Raw genomic sequence first — 23,504 nt, 5'->3', positions numbered from 1 at the left:
TTTGAAGCACTTTGGAGGTTTCTGCATGCCAATTAAAATAGGTTTCCCATTCCATTTGTTTGATTCGGAAACTCTCACTTTTAAGTGTACTTTTAAAACGAACTTACCTAATTTGAATATTCCTCAAAATGGCCACTGTAGTTCCCTTAAAGGCTGGAAACAGTTAGTTAGTTAGGAACCTAGCCACAAGTAGAATTTAACCCACATTTGGGTCTATTCATTTCTAATCACAAATCAGATACAACCTGCATTTCTAACTAGCCATATTTTAGAGCCTTCAAACCGCATGGTTACCAAGCCTACTTCTCAGGACTCAAAAACTTAGCATGATTTTGCCATTTTTATAGCTATCTATAGCTTCTGGAACCATAGCTCTTAGATATATTTTATGTCTAGGAACTATGCTGATGGCCTTCAGGAGGCATGCTGGAAGGTTGTGTACTTAACTCTTTTTAAAATCTCGTTTTTTTGGCTAAGCTTTTGGGTCTCTTGGAGCCAAACTAGTACCCAAGAGGGATGTGCCACTGGGTTGGGGATTGTATGGTATTTTACAATGTACCATTGTTGTATGGAAATTCTCTTGTTTGGCAGGTGACCTACAGTCCACCTAACCTGTTTTGTAATCAACTTACCCCAACATGGGAGTCTTCAAGTTAGGTGGCAGGCAAGTGCTCTATCAGCTTATAAGTGCTCGATCCATGCTCACCAATTGTATGGCTTTTTTTTTTCCTCCAAGTTTCCCATTAGCAATAGCCTTTACTTAAAACAAGCTGCTATTCACCTGTGGCCTCTCACTAGACTCTGTCTAGTTTAAATTGAACCTAGTCTTATCCAAACCCATTCTGTTTTTTTTTTTTTAATTTTTTAAAAAAGATTTTATTTATTTATTCATGAGAGACAGAGAGCACGAGAGAGAGGCAGAGACACAGTCAGAGGGAAAAGCAGGCTCCATGCAGGGAACCCGATGTAGGACTTGATCCTGGGTCTTCAGGATCACGCCCTGGGCTGAAGGCGGTGCTAAACCTCTGAGCCCCCCGGGCTGCTCTCCCATTCTGGTTTTTAAGTTGGACCCAGTCTGATCCTGAACAAAATCCAGGTTTTAAGTTGGGCCTAGTTCAACTCAAGACCTGATCTGGGGGATGCCTGGGTGGCTCAGCAATTGAACGTCTGCCTTTGGTTCAGGGTGTGATCCCCAGGTCCTGGTATCGAGGCCCACGTCGGGCTCCCTGCATGGAGCCTGCTTCTCCCTCCGCCTATGTCTCTGCCTCTCTGTGTGTGTGTCTATCATGAATAAATAAATAAAAACCTTAAAAAAAAAAAAAAAAGACCTGATCTGGTAACCACCATCAGTTTCCAGTGTGAAATTTGGGAGATTGGGGAGAGAATTCAGGGAGGGATTCCAATCAAATAAGGAACTGTAGAAAGTCACTTAGATCGGGAGCTCCAAGCAAAGAGAACTGAGCTCAGAACTGAGAGGAACTTACCTATCTATGGCCCTTAGAAATAGCAAGAAAGAGAACCCAAAAGGGTGTTTTTTTTTTTAAGATTTTATTTATTTATGTATTTTTAAAGATTTTATTTATTTATTCATAGAGACACAGAGAGAGGCAGAGACACAGGCAGAGGGAAAAGCAGGCACCATGCAGGGAGCCCGATGTGGGACTCAATCCAGGGTCTCCAGGATCATGCCCTGGGCTGCGGACAGCGCTAAACCGCTGCCCACCAGGGCTGCCCAAGATTGTATTTATTTATTCATGAGAGACACACACATACACACACACACACACACACAGAGGCAGAGACACAGGCAAAAGGAGAAGCAGGCTCCCCACGGGGAGCCCAATGTGGGACTCCATCCCAGGACCCTGGGATCACAACCTGGACTGAAGGCAGACGTTCAACCACCGAGCCATCCAGGCACCCCTCAAAGGGTTTTTGGGTGCCATACCTGGGATTCTCTTGTCCCTGAAGCTGTTAGAAATCTCCTTCAGGTCTACACTGCCACCAGATCTATTAAACAGCAAAAGTTAACTAAGTAAATCTAAGGATTAAATGTGCTATATTCAACAACTCATGAATCAGGCAGTATCCACCTAGCAAGTAGGAGCTCTGAAGAGCTATAGAAAACAAGGTTTCTAAAGACAGAAAGGGGAAAACAATGGAAGTTTATTGGCAACAAGTGCATTGTTTCAGGCAAGGTTGCCTTCCAAAGAGTGATGGAAAGGTTCTATCAGGCAGATTTATTCACTAGCACTCACTAGTAATTCCAGACTGATTGGTTAAAGATTATATTACCAAGAGAGGCTGAAGCTGTAATTAGATTAGGTATTACATTTTGGTTTGCTGACATGAGGCTTAGCATCAGTGACTATGTTTTGGATTGGTTATCTTGTAGCCAGGACACAGAGGTGCAAGAGCACCTGTCTTCGGGGACCCTAAACAGACTGACTTTGGCCACTTGCCACTGACAAAATCCAGAGGCAGAGACGAGTGGTGCTGAAACAAGAAAGGAATTTATTTTAGAGAGGCCAACTCTGGGAAGATAGTGGACTAACCTCTCAAAGACTGTCTCCTAAGTGCTGAAAATGCTTTTAGGTTTATATAAAGAAAATGTGGGACAACGGGGCACCTGGATGGCTTAGTTGTTTAAACGGTTGCCTTTGGCTGGGGTCTTGATATTGGGGTCCTGGCATTGAGCCCCGTGTGGGGTTCCCTGTTCAGCAGGGAGCCTGCTTCTCCCTCTCCCTCTGCCTGCCACTGTCCCTGCTTGTGTTTTTTTTTTTTTTCTCTCTCAAATAAATAAATAAATAAAATCTTTAAAAAGAAAAGAAAAAAATGTGGGACAAAGGCTGGTGGGTAATTGAAGGTGGGCATTAAAGGTCAGGTCAGTCATTGTATTGGGGTCAATCATGGGTGGGATCTTGCTAGCTCAGGGCAGTCCTTATTGCTTAAAGGGTTAGTTTTCGGTCCTATCATGGGATGCATTGCCAGCAGGGTCTTTTGTGTGCATTAGAGATAAGCCGGAAAGAAGAACCTAATCAGAAAGTTTGAGGATGAAATGGAGGTAATCCTCTGTCAATCCTTTTTTTAACACTAGGTTTTATCTTTTTGAATATAGTGTAATTTTTTGTTTGGTAGGTAATTAGTTGATCCTTGAGTAACTGAATATATGTTCCAGAAATATTTAAGGCAGGGTTAAGTTTCTCCTTTTTAAAAAAACTAACTTTTTTTTTTTTAAGAGTTTATTTATTCATGAGAGACACACACAGAGAGGTAGAGACACAGGCAGAGGGAGAAGCAGGCTCCCTGCAGAGACCCCAATGCAAGATTCCATCCCAGGACCCTGGGATCATGCTCTGAACTGAAGGCAGATGCTCAACCACTGAACCACCCAGGGGCTCCTGAAAAAACAAAGTTTAAAAATTGTTCATTTAGGGGGACACCTGGGTGGCTCAGTGGCTGAGCGTCTGCCTTCTGCTCAGGACACCTTCCCGGTCCGGAGATCTAGTCCCTCATTGGGCTCCCTGTGAGGAGCCTGCTTCTCCCTCTGCCTATGTCTCTACCTTCTCTCTGTGTGTCTCTTGAATATATAAATCTTTTTTTAAAAAATTGTTCATTTAGGAGCACCTGGCTGGCTCTGTTCATAAAACATGAGACTTGATCTCAGGGCTGTGAGTTCAAGACCCATGTTGGGTGTAGAGATTACTTGAAATAATAAAATCTTAAAAAATTTTGTTCATTTAAATTATCAATTTCATTCATATATTTGTACTGTTGTGCCCAAGATTGCGAATCTGAGAAACCACCAAGGAGCCGACACCCGATGCAAACACACAAGGGTTTATTTACAAACTCGAGCTTGGGCTCTGTTCTCATTCTAATATGGGGTTATCTAGGGCTTAAACTGTAAACTGGTGGGATTTTTGTTTGTTTGTTTTTTGTTTTGTTTTGTTTTTGTAACTGAAGTAATGTAAATTTCAGCTCTTATTCACAGGGGCCTGGGATGGCTGTAACTTGTGCTAATGCTGAACTTAAAGTGGAATGGCCTTAATTTTCTCGGCTCCACATTTCCCCCTCTCAGAGGAACCTAAGGAAGGACCCAATCATGAGTCCAGGTTGCTCTCAGAGTAAGCCAGGGGGAATGATTAAACCAGGATTCGAACCAACCTTGTTGCTGTTCTTGCTTCTGTTTACATCCCAGGGAAGAAGCAACATCCTACCTTTAAGGCAGCACATAACCCCCCACACATACACCCTTTGTTGTAAGAAGACTGTCTAATCCCCTTTTATTTTGAAGGACAACCTCAGACTAGGGAGTCTTGGAGGTGGGAAATAAGTGAGAACAGCGCAGTCTTAGCTTAGGGGATTGTCCTTGTCTGGTTGGTCTTTCCATTCTGGAACAAAGTCCCTGAGAACGGCATGTGGGTCAGCTGGCTGGACGTGGGTGTAGTGGACCCAGGGAGTAATCCCGTCGACCTTGAGAGTGGTGGGAGTGGTCAGGATCACGATGTAGGGTCCCTTCCAGCGAGGCTGAAGTGTCTGGTGTTGGTATCTCCGCACGTACACCCAGTCACCTGGCTGGTATCGATGGGGGTCCGGGGGTGGCCCAGTCTCAGAGGGCCCTCAGCTTAGGCCACACCTGTTCATGGGTTCGTTGTAACATTTGGAGGGAGAAAAGGAGTTGGTGATCATCAAATTCAGCAGCACCTCAGGTTTTAAATTGGGGATAATAGGTGGAGGAAGACCGAACATGATCTCGTAGGGGGTCAGTCCCATCTTATATGGGGAGGTCCTCACCCTATATAGGGCGAAGGGGAGGAGAGTCACCCAGTCCCTGCCAGTCTCCAGGGCTAATTTAGTTAAGGTCTCCTTTAATGTTCTGTTCATCCTGTCTACCTGTCCTGAGCTCTGGGGCCTATGTGCACAATGTAATTTCCAATCTGCCCCAAGTACTAGTGCCACTCCCTGTGTTACCTTAGAGATAAATCCTGGTCCATTGTCTGACCCAATCTTAACAGGAAAACCATACCTCGGTAAGATGTCTTCCAGCAGTTTCTGTGTCATGGTCTGTGCTGTTTCATGTTTGGTGGGAAATGCCTCTGTCCATCCTGAAAAGGCATCTACAAACACTAGTAAATACTTGTACCCGTATTTCCCAGGTTTTACCTCAGTAGGCTCCTGGGCGGTCCCCTCGGAGCCGGGTGCCCGGGTTAGATCCATGGGCGGTGGCATTAGTTAACTGGCATGCGCGGCAGCCTGCCACAATCTGCTCCATCTTTGCTCAAGAGTCTTTAATAGTGATCTTTGCATGTCGTCTGAGGTCTTCCATCTTCCTTGTTCCCATATGAGTGCTCCGACGCGTTGGACAGACAGGCCACGCCGTCCTAGTTCCTCTGGCAGGACGATGCTGGAGTCTGCGGCCCTCCACCAGCCGCGCAAGCCCTGGGTCAGAGGCAAGCGTTTGATCCAGTGTAAGTCAGTGTCAGTATAGTCGGGGGTGTCGGGCAGGGTTGGTGCCCCCGGATCAGGCAGTGTGGTTGTTAAAACCTGGGTCAGGGATCCCTGGGTGGCGCAGTGGTTTGGCACCTGCCTTTGGCCCAGGGCGCGGTCCTGGAGACCCGGGATCGAATCCCACGTCGGGCTCCCGGTGCATGGAGCCTGCTTCTCTCCCTCTGCCTGTGTCTCTGCCACTCTCTCTCTCTCTCTGTGACTGTAATAAAATAAATAAAAATTAAAAAAAAAAAAAAAAAAACCTGGGTCACCCGAAGGGCAGCCTCCTTAGCTTCTGAGTCGGCTCCCCGGCTTCCCCGCTACTGGTGTGTCTGCTCTCTGGTGCCCGGACAGTGGATGATGGCCAGGGCCTTGGGCAGCCAGAGGGCCCTCAGGAGTTCAAGGATCTGTTTTGCTTTTAACAGTCTTTCCCTCTGCTGTCAGGAGCCCTCTCTCCCTGTAAAGGGCTCCGTGGATGCGAGCGGTGGCGAAGGCGGACCTGCTGTCGGCGTGGATGTTGATTCGTTCACCTTCCCCCATGGTCAGCGCCTTGGTCAGGGCATCACTTCTGCCCTTTGAGCCGCCGGTCCGGCTGCCAATGGCCCTGCCCAGACGGTCCACGTCTCCGTGGTTACGGCTGCCCCCGCGTACCTGACTCCTTGCGTACCTGACTCCTTCTCGGACAAAACTGCTGCTCTTATCAAGAGCAAACCAACAAATCAAGGAAACTTTTGAACAGAAAGTAGACTTTTAATTTTATACTCTTGTACTTTAAAATCCATTTACTTTGATCTTAGTCTGTCCTGAACACATCTAAAATTCCTTTCCAAGGATTTCCCTTCACAACCCTTTTACACCTTCCTCAGCATTCAGAATTTGTCCCAAGCCATTTCTTTCCAGTCAGTCTCCTCTGGGACAAAATTACTTTCTTTTACCTTGAACAAAAATATATTCCCATTCCTTACATTTTTCTTACATATCTCCTTTTCTACATACAGAGTTGCTTTCTTTATCAGTCATCAGTCTTATTTTAGCAGAGTTTTTCCATTCTTAGGAACCTTAGTCTCCAGTGAAAACTAAGGAGTAACCGATTTTTGAACACCAGAACTCTTTAGACAGCAAATTTATGAAACAGTTAAGTACAAAGCATGTTCACCAACAGATTCAAATCAGCGTTTCAGCACTTTTTCCCGTTTGGAAAATACCTAGATGTCCGATGAATTTAATTCCATTTATCATCAAAGTGTAACTAAGATTTCAGGTTACCAAGGACTTTGAAAGGTATCTTAATAATTACTTACGAAAACTTGGAAACAGACAATTAACCATCAATTTAGCCAATTTTTTACTAACAAATTGCAGAAAGATAACAGAACTTATGTGACCTTCAGTAAACCTCAATAGAATAAAAGTTTCAGGCTTAGTAGTGATAATTTTCAAGACCTATTTGCTATGTCCCATCTGGATCCATTTAAAGTCAATCAATTTGCTCCCCATCGTCAATTTTTATCTGAGACACTGGTGGGGGAATCTGGAGGGGGCAGTGTTAAGTAATTGGTGGTCTTCTTGCTATTCGTCTTCTAAACTCAGGACAAGCACCTGAATTGGGTGCCCTTCCTTGTTTAGGATTTTTGCCCCTTCGGGGTGGAAGCAAATTTGTGCCCCCATCTTGGTGAGCAAGTCCCGACCCAACAACGGCTAGGGACACTCAGGGATGACCATGAAGGAATGGGATACCCGGCCCATGCCGAGATCCACAGTTCTTCGGGTAGTCCCTGAGTACTGTCTGGTGCCCGTGGCCCCTTGCACCCATGAAGTCTTGCTTGCCAATTTCCTTTGGGTCTGTAATAAAACCGAGTGTTGTGCCCCAGTGTCCACTAGGAATTCAACAGGTTGCCCCTCCACTCTGAGAGTTACCCTGGGCTCAGGGAGGGGTGCCGAACCCCGACTCCCCTAGTCATCCAGGTCCTCCATCTCTAAGATCTTGGCAGGGGCCTTAGGTCTTTTGTCTTTCACCCAGTGGCCCTCTTCCTTGCAATGGCACATTGGTTTTTGTTCAGTTTAGGGCGCTCCAGATGGGGACCAGGGCCATCCTCCTTACCTGTCCCTGAAGCCAGCTTCTTGAGGTGCCTCCGTCTTTCCCGTGGGTCGTCCATGGTTATGGCCAGCAGGATCTTGGCCAGGTTTCGGGTCTGCTGGTCACTTAGTTTGGTTTGTTGTTCTTCCGGACTTTCTCTATTATTATAAACTTGTTCTGCTACTATTACTAAGTCCTGCAAGCTCTTCTCTCCTAGTCTCTCTACTCTTTGCGATTTCTTTTTAATGTCCAGAGCGGCCTCGTTAACAAAAGCCATGATAATTGCGGCCTTTGTTTCCGGGGCTTCTGGGTTCATAGGGTGTACTGCCTAAAAGCCCCCATGATTCTCTCTAAGAAGGCCACTGGACTCTCATCCTTACCCTGTCTCACACCATAGACCTTGGCCAGATTGGGAGGCTTGCCTGCGGGAGCCTGGAGACCTGCCACTAGAGTCTGGTGGTGGACCCGGAGTCTCTCCTTACCTTCAGCCGAGTTGTGCGCTTTGAGGGGTAAAAATGGTTTTAGCCAAGGAGGGGAATTCTTGGTCATGTCCTGCCAGACCAGGATGTAGGGTGGCCATCCGGTTTATCCCTGAAGATCACGGCCTTAACCTGTAAGATAATAGGTAGGTGGAAAGTTCCTTCTCGGGGCCATCCCACATCAAAGGTCGGCCATTCTGATATGCAATAAATTTGAAATCTCTCTCTCTGTATGTCTGTGCTCAGATTACGAGCTCTTTCCCTAACATCCAAGAAGAGACATAAGAGACAGGGGAGTGTTTTGTGTCTCCCCCATTATGTCCCCAATCCACACCAAGACACAGACAGTAAAGACAAATAACAAGGACCCAACAATACAGAAAAACATTCCAATGCGGCCACAGAGACAAAACAGAAAGTAACCCGAAGGGCTGGCAGTCAGCCCTCCTTACAGACGAGGACTCCTGTCCTCCTTACAGATGAGGACCCTGTCCTCCTGGCGGGGGCAAGGGATGTCTCCTCAAGACCCCCCCAGTCGACGGCCCACCAGCGCATCTGCCTAAGCCGATGTTGACCCAATCCAGATTGGAATTCCTACAGGTAAAAGTACGGTGTAGAGCTCTCAGAGAATATGCGCGCAAAAGGCGGAAAAAGTTGAGTGCACTCACTACACGTGGGACCCTCCAGATGGGGTCCTGGGGGTCTCTCGGATCCTGGAAGAGCCCCCAAATGTTGTGCCCAAGATTGCGAATCCGAGAAACCACCAAGGAGCCAACAGGGATGTAAATACACGAGGGTTTATTTACAAGCTCAAGCTTGGGCTCTGTTCTCATTCTAATATGGGGCTTTCTAGGGCGTTAAACTGTAAGCTGTTTTTTTTTTTTTTTTTTTTCCTGTAACTGAAGTAATGTAAATTTCAGCTCTTACTCACAGGGGCCTGGGATGGTGGCAACTTGTGCTAATGCTGAACTTAAAGTGGAATGGCCTTAATTTTCTCGGCCTCCACAGTACACAATTTGGAAAACACAGAAAAGGAAAGAAAAGGGAAGGAGAAGAAAAATAACCAAATATTTAAAAATCACTTTAAACATTTTGTATACTTTTTCAAGCTATATTTTCTATGTGAAATTATTTATTTTTTTAAAAGATTTTATTTATTTGTTCATGAGCAACAGTGAGAGAGAGAGAGAGAGAGAGAGAGAGGCAGAGACACAGGCAGAGGGAGAAGCAGGCCCCATGCAGGGAGCCTGATGTGGGACTTGATCCCGGGACTCCAGGATCATGCCCTGGGCCCAAGGCAGGCACCAAACCGCTGTGCTACCCAGGGATCCCTGTAAAAACTTTTATGTAGTTAAAAGTTACATATAGTGTGTAGGGCCAAGGGCAGGCAACCTAAAAATGGGCTACTTTGGCATGAAGATTATTTTGAGTTAAGAGCAATCAAAACCCAGCAGATTCAGGAAAAGCTCTTTACCACCCCCTCAACTGCCTAAATTTACACGGGAAAGGAGAGTGGGTTACAGGAAGAGAGTTATTAACAGAGATTCATCTTTACCTAAGGCACTTATTTGCATAAAAGAGCATTCTTTGTTTTTCAAAGATCTCCTCTCACCTTACTGCTAAGGTCTACTTCCCCTTTGTATCCCCAGGCCCCCAACCCTCATCTTAGCTCAGGACGTCATATAAGTCTCATGTTGTCTGACAGTCTTTGGAATTTCATGTTCATATGGGTACCCTGTACATATAAAACGAAATTTGATTTTCTTCTATTAATCTGCCTCATGTCAACTGAATTCTTAGTCCAGCTACAAGGATCTTGAACAGAGAAATTTTTTCTCCCTAACAATAGTTATATTTCTATAATATATATAATTATATATATAATTATCAGGTGCATATGATTATTATCATAGTTACATATATAATTATATACTACATGGTTGTTATATATAAAATTATCATTTATGTTTATTATATTTTATCATGTACATAAGTGTCAAAAGTAAGGTTTCAGAGGAGACTTTCTTTTTTAAAACCATTTATTTATTTATTTTAAGTAAGCTCTATGCCAAGCATGGGGCTTGAACTCACGACCCTGAGATCAAGAGCTGCTTGCTCTACCAACTGAGCCAGCCTCTCTGAGGAGACTTTCATTAAAAGTTAATATTACTAACATTATTACTAATTACACTGTTATATTATTTTAAAAACACTTTCTCTTAAGTACTCTTTTTGCATGGCTTAGGTAGCCAAATACATTTCCAAATGTTTAGCAGTGTGACTATACAATCATATAAGGAGTAGATTAACTTTTAAAGAAAATAATAGCATTTTTACAACAAACTGAACTTTCATCCAAGCTTATGTTCACATTTTTCAAAATTGCTCTGTGAGTATTTTTCTAGAAAGTAAATAATCTAGTATTTCCTGTTATGTGGCAGTTCCAGGCTATAAACCAGGTTAATGGAAGATAGCAAATAGAATAGCAATAATTGAGGAAAACATTTAATACCCTGTACTTTGTTTTTTTTCTGTTCCAGTTTCTTACTTTTTCTAACATCCCCCTAATGGCATTAATGGTGGGGAAATTTATTTATTTATTTTTAAAGATTTTATTTATTTATTCTTGAGAGACACACACACAGAGAGGCAGAGACATAGTCAGAGAGAAGCAGGCTCCATGCAGGGAGCCCGATGGGGGACTCGATCCCAGGACTTCTGGATCATGCCCTGGGCCAAAGGCAGACGCTCAATCGCTGAGTCACCCAGGTGTCCCAATAGTGGGGAAATTTAAACTCTAAAATACAAGAGAAAAATGAAATAATATATATAAAAGTGCTGTAAATATATATTAGTAGATGTTACAAAGGTACAGAACTCATCCTTTGCAGCTAGGCTAATTTTTTCACACAATTAAGTTGAATATAACATATTCTGAAATTTGCAAAGGAAATTGGGATGGGGGATTTTATCCAAATTCAGCTTGACATTTTCAAATGTCAGTTGAACTTTTTGGAACTGCATTTGAGGATGTTGTGTATCACTATCTAGAAGCAAAAATAATTAAGCATGGCAGGAATGTCTTTGAGGCTAAATACAAAACAAGGGATTCATTCATTCATTCATTCATTTAACATTTACTAGCTATTCTTATGTCCCTTGTACTTGATTAGATTCTGTTGTGCAGGAGATTCCTGGGTGGCTCAGCGGTTTAGGGCTTGCCTTCGGTCCCACATTGGGCTCCCTGCATGGAGCCTGCTTCTCCCTCTGCCTGTGTTTCTGCCTATGTCTCTCTCTGTGTCTCATGAATAAATAAATAAAATCTTAAAAAAAAATTCCGCTGTGCAAAGATAATTGAGGCCCAGTAGGGCAAGAGACAGGTACAAAATCATAAAAATGACAGTGAATTGTGAAACAAGATGTAATATACTAATGAACAATGCGCTGTGCCATCACGGAGGATAGAAAAATAATTCTCTCTTACGGTTATAACAGTGTAAAGAAACAGGTAGAAACACAGTCACGTAACAACAGAGCCCCCAATTGCATGAAACAAAATCTGATGGAACTGAAATTAGAAATAGACAATTCAACAATAATAGTTGGAGACTTCATCTTTTTTGTTGTTGTTGTTAAAGATTTTATTTATTTATTCATGAGAGACACAGAGAGAGAGAGAGAGAGACAGGCAGAAGGAGAAGCAGGCTCCCTGCAGGGACCCCGATGTGGGACTGGATCTAGTACTCTGGGATCACACCCTGAGCAGACGCCAGACACTCAACCACTGAGCCACCCAGGCATCCCAGTTGGAGATGTCAATATCATGCTTTCAATAATCAATATAATGTGTACTTTAAATGAATGAGTTGTATGGTATGTTAATTATATCTTAACATATCTGTTGTTGTTGTTGTTGTTTTTTTTTACAAAAATAGAAGAGCTTTGGTAATAAAGTCTTCATAGGGCAAATGGGCATCTAAAAATAACTCAGCTTTTCTGATTTCCTAAAGGATTATTATCACACACAATTTAAAAATGACAAAAGTAACACATATTTATATGAGAGCAGTGTATTATATAAAATTTTTTAAAACCATCCCTTCTACCACCTAATGATATATATATTTTTAGCACTTGTTAACATTTAACATTCTTTGTCTTTCCATGCACATATTATATTTTCGTTTTAAAATAAATAATGCTTTAAAGTAACATTAAATATATAATTTGCATCCTTTCTAAATCTAAACATCTTGATAATTTCTTAAGCTATTACAATTCTTTTAAAGCTGTGTAGCATTTCATTGTATATTATTTAGTCATTCCTTTTTTATGGAACATTTAGGTTCATTCCAATTTTATGCTACACAAGATGTAATGCTGTGATGAATGCAAGTATGCAAGAATTTTTTGCACTTCTAAAAATTGGGGCAACCAGCTCAAAAGATATACAATATTGTTAAGGTCCTTCAGAATACTTTTACCAAAATAGAATAAATTTTTTTTAAAAAAAGATTTTATTTGGGATGCCTAGATGGCTCAGAAGTTAAGCTCTGCTTTCTGCTCAGGGCCTGATTCTGGAGTTCAGGGACTGAGTCTCACATAGGGCTCCCTGAGGGGAGCCTGCTTCTCCCTCTGCCTGTGTCTCTGCCTCTCTCTCTCTCTCTGTGTCTCTTATGAATAAATAAATAAATAAATAAATTTTCTTTAAAAAATTATTTATTTATTTATTTGAGAGAGAGAGAGAGCATGAGTGGGGGAAGGGGCAGTGGGAAAGGGAGAGATAATCACAAGCAGATCCTCCATCTTGCCTAGCTGAGCATGAGGCAGACATTGGGTTCAATCTCACAACCCTAAGATCATGACCTAAGCCAAAATGAAGCAGGCCCCTTAACAGACTGAGCTATACAGGTACTCCAAGAGGAAGAATTTTATAGTAAATTTCAGTTAACATGACAAATAAAGCTGAAGTAATATTTGCATAAAATCATATTTTATTTTGGGGGCACCTGGCTGGCTCATTCAGTAAAGCATGGGACTCTTGATCTCAGGGCTATGAGTTCAAGCCCCACATTGGGCATAGGGACTACTTAAAAAAATCATTTTATTTTCCAATTGCTATTGAGGCTAACTTTTCAGTTCATGTCTACCGATTATTTGCTACTTTTCCTTTGCAAAGTACATTTCGTTGGCCATGCCTGTTTTTCAATGGGGATGTTTATATATTTTTGACTGAGTAGCTCTCTAAATGTTACGGATATCGACATTTGGTCTATCATATTACTGAAATCCTTTTATATTCACTTACTTGCCTCTAAATCTCTGGAAACTAATATGTTTGTTATTCCTTATCCATTTCCTTCAGTATCCCCTTCTTACATAAATACCTATTAACCTGTGAAGTGGTGAAAATATGGATAATCTATGATTTTTCTGATACACATTAGAAATTACTTGGATTTGGGCAGCCCAGGTGGCTAAGCGGTTTAGCGCTGCCTTTGGCCCAGGGCCTGATTCTGGAGACCCGGGATCGAGTCCCATATCAGGCTCCCTGCGGAGCCTGCTTCTGTCTCTGCCTCTCTCTCTCTCTCTCATGAATGAATAAAAAAAATCTTAAAAAAAAAAGAAATTACTTGGATTTAAATTAATCTTTACCTTTATTACATCATCTTTTACAGTATCCAAAGTGAAAATCACAGCTATTGTCCTACCAAATCATCAGATCTTTATCAATTTTCACTTGTTTATCTTCCAAAAGGCAACATTATTGTGTTTATATGTCTTCAGGGGAATATACTCATCAATTTAAATGTGTGATGTTTTCTTCTTAAGTAGAATAATTGTTTAAATATTGACATAATGGCATATTCTTTAGACAGAAAAACAATGATTTTAGTGATCATCTTGCATTTCATTTTTTTAATAAAAAAGGTTATAAAAACATTAATTGACTTAGAAATGTAAATGATCTATCTTGTAGAAAAACACTTAACATAAAATTTACCATCTTAATCATTTATAGTATTCAGTTGAGCAGTGTTAAGCATATTCACATTGTTGTGCAAGAAATCTCCATAAGTTTTTCATCTTGGAAATATGAAACACAATGCCTGTTTAAAGACTCCTCTTTTCCCTCTACCCTTCCTTATCGCCATTCCACTTTCTCTATGAATTTGACTCATATGAGTGGAATCATACATTATTTGTCTTTTTGTGATTGGTTTATTTCCTTTGGTATAATGTCCTTAAGTTTCATCCATGTTGTAGCATGTGGCAGGATCTCCTTTCTGTGGGATGCCTGGGTGGCTCAGTGGTTGAGTGTCTGCCTTGGGCTTAGGGCTGGATACCAGGATCTGGGATAGAGTCCCACATCGGTCTCCCTGCAGGGAGCCTTCTTCTCCCTCTGCCTATATCTCTGCTTCTCTCTCTCTCTCTCTGTGTCTCATAAATAAGTAAATAAATCTTTAAAAAGGAAAAAAAAAGATTTCCTTTCTATTTAAGACAGAATGATATTCTATTGCATGTACATACTACATTTTTAAAATCCATTTATCCATTGACTAAGATTTGGGTTGCATTCACCTCTCAGCTCTTACAAATCATGCTGCTAGAACATGGGTATGCAAATATTTCTTTGAGACTTCATTTTTAATTATTTTGGATATATACCCTTAAGTAGCATTGCTAGATCATATGATCGTTCTATTTTTAATTTTTTGAGGAGGGACGCCTGGGTGGCTTAGCGGTTGAGTGCCTGCCTTCTGCCCAGGGAGTGATCCTGGAGTCCCAGGATTGAGTCTCACATAGGGCTCCCTGCATGGAGCCTGCTTCTCTCTGCCTATGTCTCTGCCTTTCTCTCTCTCTGTGTCTGTCGTGAATAAATAAATAAAATCTTTTTTAAAAACTTAAAAAAAATAAATAAAAAATATTTTTAAAATACTTTTTTAAAAAAAGATTTTATTTATTTATTCACAAGAGACAGAGAGAGAGAGAGAGAGGCAGAGACATAGGCAGAGGGAGAAGCAGGCTCCATGCAGGGAGCCCTATGCAGGACCCCATCCAAGAACTCTGGGATCACGCCTTGAGCCAAGGCAGCTGCTTAACCACTGATCTACCAGGCATCCAGATTTTTAAAAAAATATTTTATTCATTTATTTGAGAGAAAGAGAGAGAGAGAGAATGAGTAGGGCAGGGGAGGGGCAGGGGGATAGGGGGAGAAGGGAGAGGGAGAAGCAGGACTCCCATTGAGCACTGAGCCCAAAACAGGTCTTGATCCCAGGGCCCCAAGATCATAACCTGAGCAGAAGTGTCAGACACTTAACCAACCAAGTCACTCAGGCAATCTTCAGCCCCTTTATTTTTAACTCCTCATTTTCCAATCCAATAGGGTTATTTTAATTTAATGTCTTTGGCAAAACAATTAATGGCTTTTTTTTTTTTTTAATGCAGTAGAACTGCAAGGTTCTTTACTGGTATGCACATTTCAGTAGTTCATTTAAAGATGGAATATTTGGAGGCACCTGGGTGGCTCAGCCAGTTAAGCATCTACTCAGGTCATGATCCCAGGGTCCTAGAATCAAGCCCCATGCCAGCCCCATGCTGGGCTCCACACTCATGGGACAGCCTATGTCTCCCTCCCCCTCTGCCCCTCCCCCCACTCATGCTCTCTCTCTCAAATGAATAAATAAAATATTTTAAGAAATAAATAAAGATTGGAGATCCCTGGGTGGCTCAGTGGTTCAGCGCCTGCCTTCGGCTCAGGGCATGATCCTGGAGTCCCGGGATGGAGTCCTGCATCAGGCTCCCTCCATGGAGTCTGCTTCTCTCTCTGCTTCTCTCCCTGCCTCTCTCTTTCTCTCTACATCTCTCATGAATAAATAAATTTAAAAAAATAATAAAAATTAAAAAAAAAAATAAATAAAGATTGGGATCTCTGGGTGGCTCAGCAGTTTAGTGCCTGCCTTCAGCCAGGGGCGTGATCCTGGGGTCCCAGGATCGAGTCCTGTATCAGGCTCACTGCATGGAGCCTGCTTCTTCCTCTGCCTATGTCTCTGCCTTTCTCTCTCTCTGTGTCTCTCATGAATAAATAAATAAAATCTTAAAAAAAATAAAGATGAAATATTTTTTGCATATCTAGTTTTAAAATTTATTTTGTTTAACCTAAAAATTTTGATTGTTATCAAAATATAAATCCTTTAGAAGTAAACAATCTTTCACACTAGAAAATACATGTAAAATATATGGCATATTGTCTAGCATATAAAAGAAATGCAATAAAAATTATTTCCTACTAATTAATATTTAAAATTTCTCTTATTCTTAGACAATTTAAAAAAATATAACTAATTTGCCAGTGAGTATTTTCCATGGTTGAAAACTTAAAACAGAAAAAGAAAGATTCTTTTTTTTGTTTGTTTGTTTTCACCACAGCTTTACTGAGAAAAGGAAGTATTGAGCACCTACTCTGTGCCAGGCATTCTTCACTCATGATATTTAAACACTGAGCTTTAATCCCCATGACAACCCCTAGAAAGAATACAGCTTCACTTTTTAAAAAAGATTGATTGATTGATTGATTGATTGATTTTAGAGAGATTGAGAGAGTCTGAGCTCACAAGCACGTGCATGAGGGGAGGGAGGGGCAGAGGGAAAGGATCTGAATCCAACTTCCTGCTAAGTGGGGAGCCCAAGGCAGGGTTGCATCTCAGGACCCCGAGATCATGAATTCAGCCAAATCAAGAGTCCAAATCAAGTGACTGAGCCACCTAGGTGCCCCCACAGCCTCACTTTTAAGTTGAATGCAGGCATAGAACGGTTGAGCCATTTGCTAGAAGTCACACAGTCTTTAAAAAGCGTTTGAGGGTCGCATGGGTGGCTCAGTGGTTGAGCATCTGCCTTTGGCTCAGGTCATGATCCTGGAGTACTGGGATTGAGTCCCCCATCCGGCTCAAGGCAGGGAGCCTGCTTCTCCCTCTGCCTATGTCTCTGCCTCTCTGTCTCTCATGAATAAATAAAATCTTTTTTAAAAAGAAGAAGAAGAAGAAGAAGAAGAAGAAGAAGAAGGAGAAACATTTGAACTCTGGCTTCTGAGTAAGAGATCTGCAAGTTCTCTTTCCATTAAAAGCCTTATATTCACCATTTGTAGGATATGTTTGGGGAGGTTGGGTCAGGTAGGACATCCAGAGTCTCTAGAAACCTGGATATCCTAATGTGGGGGAGGAAGCCATCCCTCACCCAAAGATCCACGTACATTTTTAGGGAGCAGGATGGGGTTTTGCAAATCTGCCCCCACTTTTGTGGGGCAGAATGTGGGTTCCCACCTCGATTGGCTGTGTGAGCAGCGCAGGGCGACTTCCTTGGTGTCAGCTGGGTTTGCCAAAGCTTGGGTGTTGTAGTATGAAAAAGAAGGTCTGTACTTTCAATCCTCTGTCTCCAGGCACTGTGAAAGGACGCTGAGGACGCGCTGGAACTCCTCAAGAGGTGCAGCTTGTGGCGCCCCCACACCTCAGCTTCCCCAGAGCAGCCTTTCTCAGGAGCCCCGCCGCCGCTTCGCGGAACTTGGGTGCACAGCGGCTCCTCGTGACTCCGACTAGCGGCCCAGAAGTTCCCTGCTCAACAGCAGGGCACCGCGGGCACCACATGCGGCAGCGCCCCCTCGCTGGGCTCACAGGGTCAGCTGCCCACGTCCAACTTCCGCCTCAGCGGCTTCAGCTCCTGCTCCAAGGCCAGCGCAGCCTCTGTGGCTCCTTCGGAGCTGGCACCAGGTGCATCCCAGCCGGGACACTGGGGACGTGAGCAGGGCGCTCTTGACCGAGGTCTATCCAGGCAGATCCCCTGCTGCCCCTGCCTACAGCACCAGTGCCAGAGCCACCAGGCTCCTCAAGGTGCCCGCGGGCTCCTCAAGCTGCCCCGCGCAGCCCAGCACTGCCGGCACCAGCACCTCGTGTGTCTCCAGAAGTTTCCACCTTAAGCGATGCCTATGGGGAAGCGTGAGTAGCTCCAGGCCAGAGGCGACCCCCATGGCACACCTGTGAGTCTTGGTCACTCTTAGAAGGAGTGTAGCTTGACAGCCCACCAGTAATAGGTGTAGGTCGGTGCTCTCCAGGGTACTCCAGGAACAGGTCTTTGGGTTCAGCCTATTCTGGGGGCCCAGCAGACAAAAGGAGCTGTTAGGGGGGCAGAAAGAGACTTCAGCCTGTGGTCCTGCAAAACGTCTGTATTCCTTTTCCTCTTTTCCATAGACTTCCCACCATTAAGCCTCTGTTTCTGGGCTACTGTGGCCAGGGGGCATTACTTGGGCATTGGGCAATCTGGACTTGGGCCACCAGCTGATAGTAGGTTGGGGGTGTCCTAATGCATTACATAGAACCACTGAGTGGGATCTCCAACAGTATGGGATCACTACCCATTCCAGGGAAGGCATATGTGGGCACATCTGGGACTCCTGGTCCACAGTGGTCTTCTGTTGATTGCCCCCATGTGCTTCAAACCTGAGGGCTACCTGCCACTCCACTTCCTAGTCCTGGGCAACTCTATCTGAGCTGAGCTGTCTGGGAGGGTGTCCTCACTAAAGCTGGGTCAAACAGGTCCTTGCTGTATCTCGGGCCTGGAGGCCACAGCCCCTCGGCCTAGGACAGTGGATGCTGCCTGGCCACATAGCTGGGAGCCAGGAGGGCAGACTTGGGAAACACTCATCCTCTAGCTGAAAGAGGGCTGTGGGCTGGCTTGTTCAGGGATGCAGGGCCATATATGGAGCATGTTAAAGTGTAGGACTGAGGCCTGCCAGCAGCAGGAGATCACTGGGTGGCCCCCATGGGACCAGGGGTACAACCACAAAGTCCTCATCTTGCTGAAGGAAGACCTCAGCCTTCTGACGGGACAGGGGGCACTGGTACCAAGTTTGGCTGGTAAAATCCTCTCCATCCTGTAGCATCTGCATGGAGTTCCTGGGCCTAGAGGGTCCAGGGTTTGAATTCTGTACTTTCAACAGTCCTGAGTCTTCCACATCTGGGCTAGGACCCACGGAGCTGCCAAGAGGCTGCCCCCTCCCCCCAGCCCACCACCCCTAGTTGGGCTCCAAGCTAAGTCAGAGTTGGCTTGAGATTCTCTCCTTCTCCCTCTGCCCCTCTTCCCACTCTCTTGCTCTTGCTCTTTCTCTCTCAAAGAAATAAATAAGATCTTTAAAAAAATAATATTTTAATAACTGGGTGGCGACAGATGGTAACTACACTTATCATAATGTACATGTCAAATCACTATGTTGTACTTCTAAAACTAATATATGTCAAGTATATTTCAATTAAAAAGTAAAACAAATTTAAAAAAAAGACAAATTTTTTAAGTTTAATTTTTATTATTTATTTTTTAAAAGCTTAATTTTTAGAAAATGACACTCCCTAGGGAGATACTTACAAGTTGTTTTTCTTAAAAATTCATTAAAATCGGGATACCTGGGTGGCTCAGTGGTTGGGCATCTGCCTTCGCCTCAGGACATGTTCCCAGTCTGGGGATTGAGTCCTGCATTGCGCTCCTTGCAAGGAGCCTGCTTCTCTCTCTTCCTATGTCTCTGCCTCTCTCTCTGTATCTCATGAATAAATAAATAAAATCTTTTTTAAAAATTCATTAAAATCTTGAAGACAATTTAATTAAGTTACCATTATTTCAAACAGATGTTATTATCTTCGATCTTGTGTTAGAAAAAATAATTTATTCAATCTATTGCTTTTGACATTACCATTTTTATAAATGTGAAAGAGTGTTTACTTTTAAACCCTGGAATTCAAGTGACATAAAGCATCAACTTGTCTTTAGATGTCATAATGTCTTTTATACTGAGACACTAAAAAAAATGTGTCCCATGAGGGCATCTGGGTGGCTCAGTCTGTTGAGTGTCTGTCTGTTGCTCAGGTTGTTGTCTGGAGGTCCTGTGATCAAGCCCCATGTTGGGCTCTCTGCTCATGGGGGAGTCTGCATCTCCCTCTCCTTCTGTGCTCGTGCTCTCTTTCACTCTCTCAAATAAATAAATAAAATCTTTAAAACAAGCAAACAAAAAAATGTACTCCATGATAATAACTAGATATCAAAACTGAAGAGTTTGAAGCTTTCTTTTCTCTTTAACAACTTATTTATTTAGAGAGAGCACAAGTCTGTGGGAGAGAGGCAGAGGGAGAGGGAGAGAGTCTTAAGCTGACTCTGAGCTGATCTTGGAGCCTGACTTGGCTGGATCTCATGCCCCTGAGATCAGGACCTGGGCCAAAATCAAGAGTTGGATACTTAATTGACTGCACGGCCCAGTATGAAATTTTCTTAACATGTGACCTCAAAAAAAAATGTGACCTCAAAAATGCCCTTTTGCTAGTGTAACTTAATTAGCCGTTGAGTTCACTTCTTGATGAGTCACAGATAGAAACTACACCAGGTGAGATGTCACACAAAGGAAACTTTATTTGCAGCAAATAAGGAGATCACAGGGAATAACTTCCAAAGCTGTGGCTTCCTACACAAAGGTGTATAAGTTCCTTCTATTTAGGATAAGGATGATTATTTTTAAAAAGAAATCCTTGAGAGCAACTGTCTGGCTCAGTTGGTAGAGTATGCAACTCTTGATCTCTTGATCTTGAGGTGCAAGTTCAAGCCCCACATTCAGTGTAGAGCTTACCTAAAAAGGGGGATCCTCATATGATACGTAGGCGCGGGCATAAGGTCACACATGCTCCTTAAGGAAATGTGCCTACCCATACATTGTATGTTACATAAACAAAGCTTGTGCTCCTCCTTGGGTGGATTTTGGTCATTCTAGAGGTCACTTCATGGTCCATCTGTGCAGGCTCAAGTCACGGGGGTTGGGGGACTTATGTTCATACTGGTCTGGGCCAGCTAGAGTTCTGGTCGGGGCAGTTGCTATGTTTGAGATTGGGTTTAGATTTCCGTTTGTCTGAGTTAAGAGATAAACTGACAAGAAGATATTAAGAAAAATGTGGGACAAAGGTCAGTGAGTCCAAACAGGTGGGCAGTAAAAGTTAGGTCTTGGGGTCTGGCTGGTGACACTAGGGACATGGAAAAGCAATTCTGCCTCAAGTGTTGCCACTGATAAGCATCACATTTGCCATCCAAGTGTTTTAAACAGTGTTTTGTGCTTGTAGAAGAAGTAAAAAAAAATAATAATAATCTTCCTCAAAATGGAGGCATTCTGAATATTATTAATTACATTCCAAAATAATGTTACCATACACTACAAAGTGAAGGGAAGTTTAAGAAATTATGTCTTTTGTGTGTATTTGTATTTGGATAATTCAAGACTGACATTTTTTTTCCTGGCCTAAATTGTTGATTTTTAACTCTTTTTTCTTCTGGATCTCTTTTTTGCTCTACACTAAGCAGGCCCAGCTCAAAATGAGAAATAATAGGGCACCTGGGTGGCTCAGTGGTTGAGTGTCTGCCTTTGGCTTAGGTGGTGATCCCAGAGTCCTGGGCTGGAGTCCCACATCAGGCTCCCTTCAGGCAGCCTGCTTCTCCCTCTGCCTGTGTCTCTGCTTCTCTCTCTGTGTCTCTCATGAGTAAATAAATAAAATCTTAAAAAACAGAAATAATTCTTAACAGGAATAGAATTTTACAGTGGAAAAAGAGCCCTGAGTATGGCCCAGTCCAATCCTGTTATTTCTGAGATAAAGACACTTAGCTCCAGTGAGGCTAGCTTTTTTTCCTCACAACACACAGCTAGGAGTTGGCAGAGGAAAACTAGAGAATTAGTTTTCTGAGTCACATTACATTGCCTATCAGGGAAATCATGGCAGAAGAAGGTGGTAGGATATTTTATTTTTAGTTTTTTTTTTTTTTTAAATTTTTATTTATTTATGATAGTCACAGAGAGAGAGAGAGGCAGAGACACAGGCAGAGGGAGAAACAGGCTCCATGCACCGGGAGCCCGACGTGGGATTCGATCCTGGGTCTCCAGGATCGCGCCCTGGGTCAAAGGCAGGCGCCAAACCGCTGCGCCACCCAGGGATCCCTTATTTTTAGTTTTTAATTGCAAAGACCAACCTAGAACATCTTAAAACTTAGTTAAGAAGCTTAGTTAAGAGGTTTAAACTGGGGATAATTCTGCTACCATTTCGAAATACCTACCCTCCTATAAATGGGCGGTGAAGAGAAATGTATCCAAAAAGTGAAATTGGGCAAATAACCAACTAAGCTTGTTGTTTATCTTCTCCCTCGTATTTTATTCTGTGGCATTAAAAATATACTTCTCATAATTATATTTGCTAGATCAATTCACAAAGTCATGATAAGGTTTTCCATGAGCAGCATGTTTCCCGTGTTCTCATCTGTTTAAACCTATTGTCTTTGCTTCTTTTCTCTTTCTACTATGTTGGACATGGTGCCTCTCCCCTCCCCCCCACCAGCTTTTTTTTCTCATTAGGATTGCAGGTTTGCGAGTTCCATTATTGAAGCTCATAAGGAGAGAAGAGATGTAATTTAGGTCTTTCTTAGAGTGGAGCCCAGAAAAATATGCCTTCCTTTTTTTGGCCCCTTATCCTTCCCATGCAATGAATAGGAATAGTTTATGGCAGATCCCCTTGTACTCACACATTCTGATACACAGCTGGTGAATTGTTTAGCACTCTGCATGTAGCCTGACCTACACCAACAACCAAAGCTGGGGCCAGGGCACATAGCTTCTGTCATAGCTGCATGCAGAAAATGCACAAAGTTGAGTTTGGAAAGTGAGAAAAAGGATAAAAATGTTTAAGTACCAAATATTCAAACTCTTCTGTGTCAATCCACTTTGTATGGGGAAACTCTTAACGTTTCCTGTTAAGAAAATTGGATTTTCTAAAAATGGATTGATCCATTAGAGACAACTTCCAATTGATTAATCAGGGGATCTTGCTGTCTTCCATTCAGAATAAAAAAAATGAACCTCCACAATAAGCCTGTTATCAGAGATTTTTATTTCTGTTTATTATCAATACAAGTAAGCATTAATTCATCTTCTGTACCTGGACTACTGGAGAGTGATTGTTGTTCAAAATGATAATCCAAAACTGTACCGCATGTTCAAGCATGACAAAAGCTCTTTTTGTTTTTTATTAATCTAATGCAATTGAATTTGGTTTTACTAATTAAACAAAGAGAAACAATACTCTTTAGAATATTTTCATTAGCAAAGACTTGAGCAAAAATAAATTCACCTGCATTTCATCAGAAAATTGATTTGGTCGGGATCCCCGGGTGGCTCAGCGGTTTAGTGCCTGCATTCAGCCCAGGGCGTGATCCTGGAGACCCGGGATCAAGTCCCACATCAGGCTCCCTGCATGGGGCCTGCTTCTCCCTCTGCCTGTATCTCTGCCTCTCTCTCTCCCTCTCTCTCTCTCTCTCTCTGTGTGCCATGAATAAATAAATAAAATCTTAAAAAAAAAAAGAAAATTGATTTGGTCAAGACATCCTATTTCCTGAAC

General features: G+C 42.8%; 1 pseudogene; it reads right to left on the bottom strand.

Annotated features, from left to right (window-relative positions):
- Positions 1–17,387: 17,387 nt before the first annotated feature.
- On the bottom strand, positions 17,388–23,101 carry LOC112908449 (SH2 domain-containing protein 3A pseudogene; annotated as a pseudogene).
- Positions 23,102–23,504: the final 403 nt, after the last annotated feature.

This window comes from Vulpes vulpes, chromosome X (assembly GCF_048418805.1).
Source record: "Vulpes vulpes isolate BD-2025 chromosome X, VulVul3, whole genome shotgun sequence".
Taxonomy (NCBI): Eukaryota; Metazoa; Chordata; class Mammalia; order Carnivora; family Canidae; genus Vulpes; species Vulpes vulpes.
The sequence above is the reverse complement of the archived record's forward strand: the minus strand, read 5'-3'. Positions and strand labels throughout refer to the sequence as shown.